Source organism: Solea senegalensis, linkage group LG18, assembly GCF_019176455.1.
Source record: "Solea senegalensis isolate Sse05_10M linkage group LG18, IFAPA_SoseM_1, whole genome shotgun sequence".
Classification (NCBI taxonomy): domain Eukaryota; kingdom Metazoa; phylum Chordata; class Actinopteri; order Pleuronectiformes; family Soleidae; genus Solea; species Solea senegalensis.
This window is the reverse complement of record NC_058041.1, coordinates 10,725,341-10,740,435: the sequence shown is the minus strand read 5'-3', so window position 1 is coordinate 10,740,435 and position 15,095 is coordinate 10,725,341. Positions and strand designations below refer to the sequence as shown.

Sequence of the window (15,095 nt, the reverse complement as noted above, 5' to 3'; positions counted from 1 at the left end):
TTTGTTTCACGTTCATGCAGCTTTCTTGAAAACGAGTTCATTTGAATACTAGGGTTGAAAATTATTGGTGGGCACAGGAAGAGCTAAGCCTGCCAACAGTGAAATCTGTGGAATAAGTCACAGATACAAAGATTAACAGACTAGAACGAGTCCCAGTAAATCCACGGCCGTGGCCTGTCTTCACTGTGCTCTGTCTGGAAAAGCTATCGCCACGACAATGTAACTTATCCCCCGCTCACTCTATCGCCGGAATATATTTTGACAAAGTCTTTGTTCTCACATTAAGGAACTGTAGGCAGATCATCCGTTATCCGTGACCTTTGTCATAACAGACCATGGTAGTGGTTTAACACACTGCTGAGAACCCAGAGAAGTTCACATCAGCCGCACTGATGCTTCTAACAAGTTATGGGTCAGTGTCTTGAAGCTCAACGCTCTGTAAAAAGACAATTTAAATAAAATAATTAGGTTTATTTTAAAGTCTTTATCACTGTCCATTATTATTAGGACTAACCTTCTCAGAATTTCTCAGTACAGCGGTCAATTTGCCCCAAAAGCTCTCCAATAAATCTGCAGCCGTTCGTCACCTACATGAAATTCCAAACCATGACCTTATGAGAACAATATCCAAGGTTCATGGAACATCAATTTCTATGTGCAGCGCAGCAGAACAAATATCTGAGTAATGGCCAATATGTAATCATTTTAGCTCGGTTCAGAAACCACTTTGCACATGATTATGGTGCATTTGACCCGTCTGCAAATGCCAAACCTCAAGGAAAAGTTAAAGATATGGGCTAAAAACTGTACCGTAATGTACTACACTTTTTCTTTTTTTTAAATTGAGAACAGCAGAACCAAACAGTATTACGATGTGGGAAAAACACGTTTTGTGCCGCTGCCGTCTCCTTGCAGTGATACCACCCGGCTAGCAACACCTGTGTGCTGTCATTACCTGCTCTACACAGACAGGAAGTGGTGACAGATGACAGAGGAAGTAGCTGCCCAGGGGGAATCCATTTCACCCGCCGCAGTCTGGACGTTTGGTGGCGAGACGGAAGTGAAGAGATCATTCAGTGCTCCGGGTAGCCTTAAAATAGCCACGTCTGCGCCGCTTGTCAGTCACTGCTCGGAGTTCTAAAGGAAGCTATCTCTCTCTGAATGTGCGGGTTATGTCAGATGAGGATCCTGCTGTGAACAGACGCAGCCCACCCGGAGCACTTTGTTCTCTGGAACAGATCTGGACTCACGTCATTCAGGAGCAGTTGAAGCAAAGTTCTCTTGGTTTCACCTGCTCCCATGATGTTGTTGAGCTTCATTCCTAGATGATGGTGCATCTGCCCAAAGGAATTCATTGACAACCCCCCCCTACATCACCATCACCACCAAAACAACACTCCCCCGGCCCCTAATGAGACCCCCTACCTCCTGTCTCTATTATGAAGAATGCATACCAATATAGAGACAAGAGAGGGGAGACAGACTGAGACCTCTGGAGCCCTCACTGCCTCTAAACCATCAAACGCACCCCTCACAGAGAGCCACATAATGGGCCTGATCAACATTTAACCAAGTTTTCTCCATGTAAGCTGCAGATGATCTATGGCTAAAGGCTCTAAATGAGGGCCTTTCCAAAAGGGACAGGCATGCCCCCTCCAAATGCTCCTTTTGTGTTTGCCACTAATCCCGGCCTGCACTTCAAGGCCCTGCCTCACATCTGAGGCAGCTGCTATCACCTTAAAGAGGAGGGTAAAAAAAAAGAAGGTAGCACTGCTTTAATCAAGAAGATGTGATAACTATGATAAGTTGATCTCAAGCCCTTAAGCATGCAATTATCAGCTACTGATGTCTTTGCCATTCTGGGCTTCTAGCATTTTATTCCCGTGTCGGAATTTCTGTATTTTTTTTGTTGAATTCATCTCCTTAAAAAACAAAAAACAAAATATATGCAAATCAGAATTGTGTGGCAGCAGCAGTGCAGGAAACAGAAGGGGATGTTTGTTTGATCGACAAGTCTTCAAACAAACATCAGCGTGTGCAGCAAGTGTTATGTGTTGACTCTGGTATCAGAGTCTATCAACCCCAAACAGCACATGTGTCAACTGTAAACACAAGACATGCAGCCTGTCCAGGGGGAGACAGTGCCGTAAGACGGGCCATCCCCCATTGTCATGTGACGGGCATTCCTGTGGCGTGACTTAATCCAGGATGCACACGTGCACTTGTGCATGTTTTCATACAGTATATGTGTGCATGTGTGTGTGTGTGTGTGTGTGTGTGAGTGACGCTGACAGCACCGCTCATCCACAGAAGTGTGTTGACATGCCCCCACTTGACAAAGAGGCCTTTATTATTCAGCATGAGGGAAAATAGGTTTTTACAAGCCTCCGATAATCTGAGGCACACAAAGGCATAATTGGACAGTGCGAGGGAAGGACCGTGTTGAGGCTGTGAAATAGACATGGTGCGCTGGTGGCCGTGTGTATCACTGGGTCAGCCCTCTTTTCTGAACATGAAAACCTTTCTGAAACATGAGGTCACAGGTTGTGGAGTTTAGAGACACAGTTCATTTCTTACCATGTTTCCCTCTGGTCGGAACTCTGGTTAAAGCCTGAGTTTAAACTAGGCTTTGACCTGTAAATGTGTTTAATGGGCATTCATTCTTTCACTCTTGTGTCGTGTAACCTGGTCTTTGGCGCGATTCATTTGTGACAGGTGTGCAAATGGCCGTGTGTAGTGTCTGTCACAATGTTAAGGTGGACGTGATCTTTAAGCCGTTAACCCTACAATCACACTGACCGTGTCAGGACCAGTAGGAGATGGTTGTTGGTGGCGAGTGAGTTTGATAAATGTCCATGAGTCCCTTGTTTCGCTAACCGGTTCTCAGCACGGAGCAGCTTTTTAAACCCGTATCATAGATAACACAGTGGTGACACCATAACACTTAAATGAAGGACTATGCAGAGGCACAATAACAAGTTTTCTTTAGTTTTTTTGTTTGTTTTTTTTGTTTTTATACCCTGTACGAGCTTAAATGGGCCATTAAATGAATTGTATGGAGACACACTTTTCTATTTACTTTAAACTGCCAGGGACCGACTCACTGACAGGGACATCAAGATTGATGAAGCTCCATCCTAATTAGGTGGGTCAGGCCTAGGTCTGATAGCTTTGTGCTACTGTCACTGCCCCTCCCTATATAAATTGTGTAATTATCCCTTTCATTAAACTCACCTTTCAGGCTACCTGATAGAATTCAAAGGGAGGTGTCACTATCTCTTATCATTATGTTAATGGCGCTTGTGACTAGCAGTTAAATCACAATGAGGAGGAGGGGTTACAGTAGCTCTCGAGCTAGTCTGCCAGTCTGTGAACGACCCCAGTCAGAGACCTGTCTGTCTGCAGGGTGATGGGCCGAGACATGTCCACAGGCCCACAGGGGGATTCAAAAACCAGGAGGGGAAAGCTGCCTTGGGACAAATCCTGTAGGGCAAGCTTCTGTGACCTTCATCTGCATACCGGTGAACAGCTCGGTTGCCTCCACAGGAGCCATTTGAATATGATTGGACATTAATGACCTTCACAAATGAGCAGACGCAAGAGGCTTTGTCCCTCTGTTTCGGGACTACTTTGGTGTCTGGACATGTGTGGTCGGGTCTCGTCAACCCCCCTTTACTTGTCTTCAAGGGGAACTACGGGCCAAGCAGTTAGGATTCAACACGTGTCAAATGTGAACTCATGGCACAGTGGAGAGAGTTTGATGAAGGGGAGGATAAATCAACAGGATTGTGTTGTTACTTGTTACTTATTCCACGTTACTCCTTTAATTTAAAAGTTATAACTTTCTTAAGTTGCATAAGTTAACATGTTACTATATTATATTTGTAAATACATTAAAAAAAAGTGATGTACAACAAGTTTATTCTGTCACTAAATCCACTTTATGGAGACAAACATGTGTAGTGAAACTGCAGCACTGCAAACATGGCAGCCTCTCAAAGCAAAAAAAATCCAGCTCTTATAACTTTTCTGCTAATTCCTGCTGCTGTGACCTGCTGCTCTGACATGTCATCATACAATAGCCTCCCTTAAGACAGTCATTTCTGCCCAATCACTGATTCAATATCAGTCATTTTACTCAAATTCATCAAAACATGCTGACACATGTTGAACTATGTCTGGGTCAGAGTGCTTCCACCATTATATCATGCCACAGATCCAATAAATATAATGAGGATGAATCACAGAGTTGTGTTGTTTTTAATGGCGTGTGATGGTAAGAACGCTGACAGCCTAATAGCCCCGGCTCTATTGACTTTTCTCATTACACAGTGACAGAGGACTTGTCCAACCACTATATTTAAGCACCACATGGGCAGTCATCTCAGGCCCATATTACCGGGCAGCGTTTAATGAAGAGCACAATCATCTGGCATTTAGGTTTAATGAAAAGAGCCACCTGCTGGAGTGCACAATCAGACCTTAGAGACAAGCGACCGTTTAAAAAATGATCCCTCACATGAATCCCGCTCCTCATGCACATAATTGATGCAGAGATTAAACGTGAGCGCTCAGCAGCAGATGAATGAAAAATGCCACGTGTCTCCTCCTGGTTTCATCTTATTTCTTATTTAAGTGAAGTTGGAGGGTTGGAAACCAACTCGTGTACAATTTATAAATAATGCCACCGTGACAGCATGAAGGTTGCTCTGGCTCTCGTGTGAACGCGGCGTTCAAGTGCGCCGTATTGTTTGTGATTATAAGCCAAGCTCACGCCAGCGCCAGGAAAGCTGTCAGCATTTCTGTACGACAGAAGAAAAAAGAGAAAAGCCTGCTCTTACAACACAAAGCGTCCTTCATCAGTCTCCTCTACCAAAGTCCATATCGAATAACACAAGATTTCCCAACAAAGCCCAACCTACTCACATATTCTGAAGTGAAAGCCCTGTGTAGTGCAGTGCAGTGAATGAGGAAATAAATGCCTCGTGTAAGAGGACGAGAGGATTCAGAAGATTAACTGAAGTGTTGGCAGTGGCATGACAAGTGCCGATATTTTACTTTAACCCATCTTTTCTCTCCTGAGGTTTTCTCTTAAGATGAAGACTTCACACTTCACACTCTGTCACGCGTTGTTCTTATCGCACTTTTTCTCAGCAACTGTCGGAGAGAAACGCACCTGCAGGTCAGGTTGGACTCTTATTTACAGTCAACATCACTGGAGGTTCATATGTGGGAGAGATATAGTGTATTAAACTGTAATCACCTGGTCGATGGCATCTTTAGTGTCTGACTTTACTCTCTCTCTCTCACTCTCTGTACCTTTTACCTCTTTAGGACCTTTTCTGGCATGAACACTGACCATGTCAGGACCAGTAGTCCTCATAGAGACCAACTCCTGGTAGGCAGAACCTCATTTCTTGTGGTTAAGTTAATGTTTGGGTTAGGTATTAACTGGTAGTGGTTAAGTTTAGGGATGCTGTTTTGTTTAGGCTGTCCATATGACTGCAAATCAATACGGTGTCCTAAGAATAGCTGCATAAAAAAGCTGCATACATTTTTTTTTTTTAATTCAATTATTAAGTGATTAAAATCATTTTATTTGATTTGTCATTCTTCTGGTGCTGGCACAGGTTTCTGTCCATGTTTATTACCTATTGTGTATTAATGGCTAACATTATTGATGAGATTCCTTTGAAATCCACATAACTGTAGTCAGTTATTGACACATAAAAATAGGATAGAATTTTACAGTCTTTCTATTTTGAGCTGCTGTTTGTCATGATGTGTTTGTTCTGTCACCGTTGGTCTGTTGCTCTCAGACAGGGTTTTGTTCTGCACTGTGTCCCGGGCCTCACACTCGCTCTTTGTCATACATGATGGCCTCGCAGCTCTTTGAGGTGGTGCCAGCCTCTGAGTTGATTATTTTGACATCTTATGGCAAGTGGAACTCTCCTCTCAGCATTCCTCTAAGTGTTTGTGTCACACTTAAAGGATTAGAAAGCGTTTGAAAAGCACAAGAAATAACGTTCAGAATCGCCCGCTGAAGCATTTTAATGCACAAGTTATCCAGGCACATGAACCACAACTTAATTTATCAGGGAAAATAAGGGAGTTTGTGCAAATACAGCGAGCATGCAGTCCCAGAGTGCAGGTTTGGGCACTGTTCCAGGAGCTGGCAGGGGTTCGCTCTATGGAAGTATGTGTTACGCATATGATAGAATGTACATTTATGCTGCCATATTTCACAGCTTCTGTCAGGGTCAGTTTAAATCCCATCACCTGTATCTTACATTTAAATCTTCACATGTCGGAGTAGAAAGTGGGAAAGGCATGCTGGGATAAATCACTGCAGACGTTTCTACCTCGATGGTTCCCATACATCTCCGATTTTATTGTGTCTTGGGATCCTCTGTCTCAGTACGACTTTGGTATGGTGACAGAGGTTTTTGGTTTCTGGTTGGAGTGAGGAGAGAGGAGAGAGAGGCCTCTGCTGGGCAGGTTCTAACACTTTTTTACTTTTTACCTCAGTGCAAAATATTGTGTTTTTTAATTCTACACAAACATCACTTCTGTTTGATGTTGCTCAAAAAATGTAAACTCTTTGGAGAATAAAATGTTCAGAATGTAATTATCATTTAAATGGTAATGCTACCCAAATTATATGATTAAATTTTTAGGGATTTCTTAATTAGTTTAAGTCTATTTAGTTTTTGGCTAATTTGTCCGCAGAGTTTTGCCATATATTTTATGTCTGAAATGGACGAGACAGGAAAACTGTGCACAAACGACCTGCAACTAAATCTCTGAAACTCATTTAAAAGTTGGATACCTTAAAACTTTGGTGAACCCTTTTGGACACAAATGGATCGTTATCAAAAGATTGTTTGAAAGATTGTGAAGTGAGAGAAGTGTCAGGTATGTTGTCCAGTTTCAGCTCTGTGAATGAGTGAGAGGAGATGGACAACACTCAGGAATCCCCAGGGGAAGAAATTCCTCCCAGACTTAGTGTTTCTCTCACTCTTTCCTCACAAATGATCTCCCGAGCCGTTCCCATTAAGAGACTTGGAGCAGGGCTTTTGTGTGAGCTTCAAGAAAATGTCTAATAAGCCAAAGGGCGGGGTTTTGTCTGACAAACCTCTGGAGGTGTAATCCACAGTGTTAAAAACAGAGTCGCTGACCTTTTGGTTTGAAACATCGGATGTGCATCTCCCTCACTGTGAGCTATACGTTTAAAAACCCTATCTGAGAGTCCACACTTGTCATAAATCACCAGAGGAGAAAATGAGTGACACGTCTCAAATGTTTACATGCTGCCCCTATTCTCCTGCTCGGGCACAGCGTTTCCCCCCCATGCCCTCTCAGAGGTTGTGTTACTGCATCCATACATCACCCTGACACGGGTGCACTCATTGAAACGGCTCGGCTAGACCCTGTCTCAGGATGATGACATATTTGTCATTCCACTCAGTGAGGTGTGCAAGCGTCCTATCACTGTCACAGGTCCAGCAGCTCAACCCGAACTGCCCAGTTTATTCAAACGACACATATATAAGGCAGGATATCACGTCCTGGTGGCTTATGGTGTTTGACAGATGATCTAATTAGTACAAGACCCCAACATTTAAGCTCTGACATCGATACCGCCCTGACCCTGCCTGGGAGCCCCCTTCGGCACAACTTCCCCTGCTCCTCCTCGGGGTAATGGAGGGAGGAAGAATGTGCAGAGAGGAAGTAAGTTTCCTCCAGGCAGATTGCTGGATGAAGAGGCTGAGAGACGGACAGATGACAATGGCGGGGAGGCCGGGGCCTGAGTGTCGCCCCAGGGAGACCTACACCCCACTACATGTTGGCTCCAGCCACGACGCTAAGTGCACCGAGCAAAGGCCTTCACAGCGGATTTGGCAAGGTGATCCCTTCACCCACCCCCCCATCCATCTCCTGCCAGCCGCTCCCCTTCTCCCTCGTTCCGTATCACCCCTCTCTCCTCTTCCTCCCTTCACTGACACCCAACCAGGAGGTGATGAGTTGACACAGAGGGTGAAGACAAGTCTGGGAGATTTTTTTTTCCTCCTTTTTGTCTTTTTTTTCCCCAGTGATCTAATTATACATGTTTATTTTTAGGTCGCGGTGTAACTGGAAATCTAGGGACTTTTTTTATCAATCTTGTTTTCATTATATTGTCATGAAAGTATTTATATAATTTCTAATTTAACATCAGTAAAATTGCAGATAATACACAAACTGATCGATTTGTAGATTCCATGTACACATACTGTATGTAGTTTTGTGTGAATCTTAAAAAGTGCCCTTTTTTTTTATTAGTCTTTAAAAGGAAAATTCTATTTGATCAGAATCTGGGTCATATTTCTCAAGTGACTTTATTTTGAAGTTTTTTTTAGTAGCACATAAATAATGTACTCAGCAAAATCTAGGACTGCTGCAGCAGCATCGTAAACAAGACGAGTACGGCACAAATTAAAAGCAGTCACATGGTCAGACAAGTTTAAAAGGGACACCCAGATTAGCCATTTGCACACTCGGGTTTACAAATCTAGAGTATTTACTTATTTGGCCTGAAATTGTGTTTCTTCCCTTTTGCAGTTTGCTGTAGACAATCTGCAGGTCGGGGTTTGTGGTGAGTTTGGTGTCAGCTAGTCATACAGACAAATTGTTTCATACACATGCAAACAGGCCTGAAGCACTTGTGCTCCCCACTGAAGTCAGACAGCGTGTCTCCACGTCTGTGCTGAATGACACTGAACATTGCCTCCTGTAGTGAGCCTTCATTGTTTCCTATGCAGGATTTAGAGAGCTGATATCAAATTCTGCCCCATTCAAAGACCCTCTGTTATATTAGAGAAGCAGGCAGGTGATTGCAGCTTTTAAGACTTTTTGCATCATAGGCTGAAATGCCACAGCAGCACAACTCAGAGGAAAGATGGAAAAGTTGATGATGAATGGAGCACAGGCGGAGAAGTATTGAATTGCAGCAGCATTCTTCGAGGAAAACTGCAGGTATTGTGAGGTTGTGGTAATGTGTAGTGTCTTATGTCATGGTTCCAATCTCTGTTTTTTATTCTCATCGCTCGAGGTGTTGATGGTGAGATGAACCACTTGACGGATGAAGTTATGTTCTTTATGACAAAAAGCTCCTCGGCTGTTTCTGCGGTCAGTGTGTCGTAAATTTCACGCGGCGGAGGCGGTGATTGACGGCCCCGTGACAGAGCTCTGCAAATCCTTTAATCCGTTCATAAAGCTCAATAGGGGGCACTTGATGCACTTTATTCTAGCACCTCTTCCCATCTGGCTTCTATAAAAGGCACTTTGAGAGCCTTGACAGGAGCTGATGACATGCAACATTAACAGAGATATTATCAAAAAACACTCAATGTACAGCTGTATTTAGATAGTAGGAGGCTCCTTTCAGCGTTTACATTATCTCAATTTCTCATCAAAGTTCTTCATGTATAGAAGCTCAATTATTTGTGCAGAAAAAGTGTTGTTGTTTCTCTAAACAAGGGTGAGGAAATGTTGTACAAAGCAGACTAGAATTTATATGTTCTGCCCATGTCTGTGTGTCAACCACTGGAATCTCTGGTTTTATGGCCATATGGATTGGAGAACAGCTTGCAGTCTGTGACTGAGTGTCTCACTTACACTGGCGTGTCTGTGATGTATGGATTCGTGTCCCGCTCCACTGACGGACGCAGCTCCTCCTTCACACAAGAGCCTTTTATCTCACGGAGACGCAGATGAACCTTGAAACTGCTAAGAGATAAAAAGTCACATGTAAAATTCAAAAGGGGTTCTCTTGCAGGAATGTACTCACACTGCTGACACTCAAGATACTTGACGCTCATATTTTCATGTGATTTGTATCAAACGGTACAATACTGTGCTAAAGTCCATTAGATTTGTTGTTTTAGCGATGTTATGAGCATATATTTTTATATACACCTACAAAATTCGGGAAATGTAGTAAAATATAAAATATGCTTAAGTGTCAAAGTTTTCTACACTTGAATAATAACAGGACCGTGGGTCTCTTAAATCTGAAGTGGAATCCTAATTAATGTTGTTGGGGACAAAGATTGCTGCTGTCTTTTACACCAAGACTCAATACACTTGAGCATTACATAGAGATGAGTCATTAGAGGCTTGCAAATATAAATGACCAACTTTCAATCAAAATGACACAGATCATAACATTTGACAGACAAAAATGACCAACAAAACAGCTAGTGGTGGTACAGTACTGTACATTTACAGTATATTAATACTTATTTTAAGTAAAAACTGCAACTGTCTTTGAAAGGGACTTTTTTGATCCAGTTGATGAATGCTGCCACCTGGTGGCCCAGCTTGAGCAATTCACTCTTCTGAAAGCTCACACAGTCTGATGAGCTAAAGTATGCTGAGACTATTAAACATTTAAAAAAAACGCGGGTCATTATCAGTTGATCACTTGAAACAAAACCTGTGTAAACAGATTTACTGGGAGTCTAAACACCCAACGAGGTGAAGGAGGTCATGAGCTGCATAGAGCATGAACAGGTGGTTTAATACATATATTTCTACAGGCCACAGAAGAAGCCCTCCTGCTGTGCAAACGGGTCCCGGCCTGGGAGACGTGGAGTCCACGCCTGTGCTGAAGCCATTCTCAGTAAATCATTCCATGAATTAATCGTGACCCTGAGCTTCATCCACAAGTGCGGTGAGGCCCTTTTCTTCTCTGCCAGACACAATGAAATAATTATGATTCATAGACTTTGTCCTTTTGTCCCGCCCATTGATTTGTTATAGAGCAAGTGATCAGGAGACTCAAGTAATGTCTTCATGACCCAATTTTAAAAGGAGAGGATTATTCACCAACTCATCAGTGTCATCCCAGTATCACCATGTTCAGGGTTCCACAAAAACCCAGGAACGTCTGTCTGAAAAGGTAGTAGATTTGAAAATGATGCACAACACTATTCAATTCTCTGTTGAATTGTTTTTCTTTTTTCTTTCTGCCGTCAGAGATTTATTTTTGTTGCCGTTGTGTTCCTCTTTGTGTCCAGGTCAAATGGCGCCAATTGAGTTCAACACCGTGCTGTGTCAGTAGGTTAACTGTGTCCCTATGTGTTCTACCTATCACACCTGCCAATCAGAGGGACATCAATCAACACCGACCGGTGTCAAGTGGCGTGGAGCAGAGAAAGTGCTCATCCCTCTGACTGTAAACTGTCACCCAGTGTCAGACATATGCAGTGTTTTTTCTGTCTTAACCACACAAAGTGGTCGGTTGTGGAAAATGCTGCGCAGATTGATTGAGCTCCGTTTGTCCCCATCATGGCTGCATATACCCTCTCTGTCTTTTCTCTCCCTATCCTGTCCAGGTAAAGTGGAGAATTGGCTTCAGGTGATTTGGAGAAGATCTTATCTTCTGTTAACAGAGGAATGACACCATAATGGAGCAGCAGGGGTGCAATTACCTCTCGGGCACCCCCTTCTCTCCTTCCCTCCACCTTCACCTCAGCCTTCACTGACAAATTAAGATTAATGGCAGAGATAAATAAGGAACCTACACCTTTCAGCATCACACGGTCAGACATCACTTGGTCTTCTTTATTGAAGCAACATTTTGAGTTCCAATTAAAATTGTAGTCCAAAGAGTGCCGCCCACTCTGATTGGAAAAAAATAATACAACTGAGTATAAATGTGCAGAAGTAAATATTTAACACTCCAGTGCAAAGGTCTTAGGCAAACAGCTTATGCAAAATTGTGATGTCATGACTGTCAGATTCTGTGATCTTTGGCATTTGAATGAAATAATGTGACTGAAAGTTGGTCATTAGCAAACCTCCAAAGAGTTATTGATCTCTTTTTTTACTGCAGCCAGTTTCAGCACGAGATAGTAGACCAACGCAGGTGTCATCGATGACATTAATGTTCAAATGTACATTCAGCCCATAGATGCACTTTTCTCTGAAGATTTATATAATTTTATTTTAATACTGCATTCATATTTTCTGGTTGTATATTACTAAAGAGATTGAGAAATAATTACATATGTTCATTATTGCATTGGGAAAATCTTTAGTGACCTAAAGACTAAAACTCAGTACTGTGAATCAGCAGTACTCAAAATCAAAAACTAATTAAAATGTCACATTTGTCACACATGTACAAGTCGACCCTATATGGCACCATGACGATTTCCCATTTTCATCCGCATTTGTTTTACTCTTATGAGTTATTTAAGTCTGAGAAATAATTTGAGAATTGTGTGAATCTAAAAAAAAATCTGTTGCCAGGGGTGTCAACACACATCTTTACAGAGCCATAAATGCTACACTTTGAAGGACTCACACCTATCTCACTGCATCAGTGAATGCAGAAGGTCACTTGGTAGTTATAAAGACATCAAATAAAAAGCCTTTGGGGCATAATCAGTGCTTTCAGGTTTCTTCTGAAGGTTTTTCTGCATGCTTCTGTTGTCTTGGCATAATAACTCATAAATGTTCTTCTGATTTTCTTAGGTGTCTGCCACCAGAAGTTGGCGATGTGAGAGGTTTTAATGGAGAGGGTCCTCGCGGCTGAATATGTGCCCCTCTGCCCCGCAGCTGGAGGTGTCTGTTTCACAGGCCTCTGTAATGCGGGACCAGGGAGGATAAGGTTTCACAGGTACAAAAGTTTCTGCTTTAATCCTATCACACAGAGTGAGTGGTCAGGGCTCAAGGCTCCTGCATAATCCCGGGTTTAGTCATCCTAGGGAGCTGAGGGACGCAGAGTATGCAGAGTGGAAGAGATTACTTCCCATCTCTGATTTTATTCAATCAATGTTTGCACAGCAAACGTCGAGAGAGAGCCCTCAATAGCAACTGCAGCTATTCCACACCTCAGTGCACACTTGGGAAGATCAGTAAAAGATACAGTTAAATATCTCCTCTGGCAGCTGTTAAACAGGTTGATGTTCAGGATGGAGGGATCTCATATCCATTTAAAAGTCCTGTATTATTGTCCACCAGAAAGCTTTATTTGCTATCGTGACAAAAATAAAGATGCAAACTGTGTTTATGTACTAACTGGCTGGAAAGAACAGATTTAGCAATGAAGTCGAGAAAAGTTTTAACGTTAAGTGTATTTTAGTTTGCAGTTTGTCAGAGGGTTAATGGTGAATTTCAAGTGATGAAAACTAAAATATGAGGGTCTCTCATGGCTGACAGGTCTATGCAGTGTTTCACAGGAGGAGGTTTTTACGCTGACGCAGGCTTTGATACGACCTCCCCGGCTGCTTAAAGCAACCTGGTCACAGCTTTCAGGGTTACATCAGGCTGAATCATCATGTTTTCTGTAGAGTTTGCTCAGACTTTCCAACCGTCTTTACCTCATAAATTGATGCACTAATGAATAAATCCTGACTTCACTGGAAGGTTTTGCACCTCAGAAGGCGTGTGGAATGTTTCCCCTCTCCACTAATAGCATTTCTGACAGGCCTGAAATGCTTTTGATTCATTGTAGAAAGAGTGTATTCGCCGAAATTTAATACATATTCACACTGACGGCCGCAAAGCTGATTGCTGCATCCTTCCACAGGTCCCTTGAAGTGTGAGACTTGAAGGAAGAGTGGTTCTTTTGAAGGCAACTAGAAGGCGTTTCGGGGCTGAGAGGTGCTGGAAAGGGCATGTCCAAACAGACTTTAAGCCCTGAGTGATGGGACACGGGAAGCGGTAACAGGACACCTCGCCCCTGCTCTCATGTCAACACAGTCATGTGAATCACAACTGTGAGAGCGTCTGAAGATCCACGGGGACAATAGAGGCCGACTTTCCACAGGATCACAAAAGCTTTGTTTCAATCACTGTATTTGTCTTCATTGCATGTTTTTTTTTTTTTTGAAATCCTTTGAAAAGGATTAAACTGATCTGTGATAAATCTTTATCTCTCATCAGGACTTTTCCGGCTTTATCCCACACTGAAGTGGATACAATTAAACGTATCAGTGAAGTTTAAAGGGCTCAATTTAAGCACGGTTTCTATCATGTGCCATGGACTGATGAGGGTAAGTAAAGAAGTTTGTGTCTGCTTAGGGTTCTGCAGTAGCCAAAGCGGCGCTAAATGAGTCAGATATTAATATCTGATCAATACATGAAATGAGCTAAAAGTATTCCAATTCCAAAAATTTCAAGTGTTTATTGTCATGTGTACGGTAAGAAAGCATGTTTCTCTTTGCTGTCCACGACAATGCCAAATTAACAAAAGTCAAAAGAAATAGATCGGAATTGTAAAAAGGACACACAGTATCACTAGCATGTAATAATCAATCACATTTGCAAAATTAGCTGATAATGCTGCTTAAATAGTCACCTATAGGTAATGTTAAAACACTGAAACTGTAATAAAAAATATAAATGGACAAAACTAAAGATAAGTCCATGGTCGAAACATCCAATCTGCCTGTGTGAGAACTTTAAAGCAACAACACCTACAATAATATAATTAAATGTCATTTTATAGTGCACTATGTATTTTGTTTTAAATAACATCCTATTGTCATCAGTATCAAGTGTTATGAAGAGCCATGTTTAGTTCAGCTGACAGTTTCAGAAAGGTTTCATTTGATGGCTGGGGGAAATATGGATGGGAATACAATGAAATACACATAACAGTACTAATAAAGAAAAATGAACTGTGTCCAGTTTATTTTTCTAATTCAAATTCAAATTTAAAAAGCAAATCTTTCTCCTTTTTTACCATAGTTTTGGGGAAAAGTGTTAACTCTGAATGCCTCTCTGCACATTTACACAATCCTAATGACAGAGGGCAGCAAACAACAATGATTCCCGTTGCTACTCCATTCCTCTCGTCTCTTGGTGTCTTTGAATGATTTGAATGATTTATGTCCTAAAAACATTGAATCTGAAACATGACACAGAGTGCAGATAACGTGTCAATCCATGTAAATTCACCCTGTTACATAACTAATCTGACTTATTTATTCACATTCACCTATTGTTCCACAATGAGTATGTACAATGAGTACAAGTACAGTATACAAAATATACAAATATAAAAATAATTTTATTTATATAGTGCTTTTCATGAACTCAAA

The 15,095-nt window shown here is 42.0% G+C and overlaps 2 long non-coding RNA genes across 2 annotated transcripts; both read left to right on the top strand.

Moving 5' to 3' along the window:
* The first annotated feature begins 5,368 nt into the window (after positions 1-5,368).
* On the top strand, positions 5,369-11,483 carry LOC122758837. Its single transcript, XR_006358201.1, has 4 exons — positions 5,369-5,398; positions 10,581-10,714; positions 10,804-10,942; positions 11,061-11,483. It is a non-coding gene; the product is annotated as an uncharacterized LOC122758837 (long non-coding RNA).
* Positions 11,484-11,488: 5 nt separating this feature from the next.
* On the top strand, positions 11,489-14,677 carry LOC122758838. The gene is made up of 2 exons (XR_006358202.1): positions 11,489-12,667; positions 13,580-14,677. It is a non-coding gene; the product is annotated as an uncharacterized LOC122758838 (long non-coding RNA).
* The last annotated feature ends 418 nt before the right edge of the window (positions 14,678-15,095 follow it).